Below are 1,034 nucleotides of genomic sequence, written 5' to 3'. Positions count from 1 at the left end.
TAAAGACAAGAATCATCAGATTTGCCTACCCACCCCGCAGCCCTTGGGGCCTGGCATCCGGTGACTGAGCTGAGGTAAGCATATTATGTTTCAGAGTTTTCCAGAGATGATTTGGGGGAATCAAATCGTGCCACCACCCCATCCACCAATCAGGACTTGACTCTCTGACTGTGCGCTTTGATATAAAAATAACATCTTTGGCTTCCCTTCCTCCACCCAGTTTAAGAAGCAAGTTATGACTTTCAAAGATCATTTAAAGCTTCTTTATAAAAACAGGACAGGTCGTCGTCGTTTCTAAGCCAACAGCAGGGCAGTGTGGGTCTGTCCTTGCGCTGGCTCCTGCGGGGGCGGCCTCAGCAGGTGGGGGGAGCCTTGCGGTGGGCCCCTGGCAGCCTTGTTGGCATCCGGAGAGCGCTGCCCACAGTCTGACAGCGCCAGCCCCTGCGGCTCACTCAGGCCTCTCTGTCAGCTCCCCCCAGCAGTGTCCTTGGGCGCAGCCAGAACCCACCGCAGCGAGGCCTTACCCAGCCCCTCAGGCGCCATCTCCTGGCCGAGGCCCTGCAGCAGGGCGGCTGTCACCGCCCTCAGACCCCTCTGCCCTGGCGGAGGCCAATTCCCCTGATGGGCATGTTCCCGCCGACCTCCCTGTGCCGGCCCAGCAGGTGCTCCCCGAGTGCCTGGACGCGCCCTGGTGTCCTCAGCCCCGTCCCGTTCCCCTGGGGATACCCAACAGCAGTGCGCCGCCGGCGCCGGTACCTGGCTCCCGGCGGAGCGCGGGCACAGAGCTCGCAGGAACGCCGGGCACAGCAGCGTGAGCAAGCGTTCCCCGGCCAGAGCACCACTCATTCATTCGCTCGGTGCCTACGGCGTGTCTCGGGCTTTAGGCATTTCGCGAAGACCCCAGCGGCGACCCAGACATTTGCGGCCCGCGCCACCCCACGCCCACCCGCGCCTGAAGTCCAGTTCTCACTCTAGGGTGGGCGTGCGGGCGCCGCCCAGCCGCGGGACTACAAATCCCAGAAGGCGGCGCGGCG

Source organism: Condylura cristata, unplaced genomic scaffold, assembly GCF_000260355.1.
Source record: "Condylura cristata isolate star-nosed mole 26May11 unplaced genomic scaffold, ConCri1.0 scaffold00013, whole genome shotgun sequence".
Classification (NCBI taxonomy): Eukaryota; Metazoa; Chordata; class Mammalia; order Eulipotyphla; family Talpidae; genus Condylura; species Condylura cristata.
The sequence above is the reverse complement of the archived record's forward strand: the minus strand, read 5'-3'. Positions refer to the sequence as shown.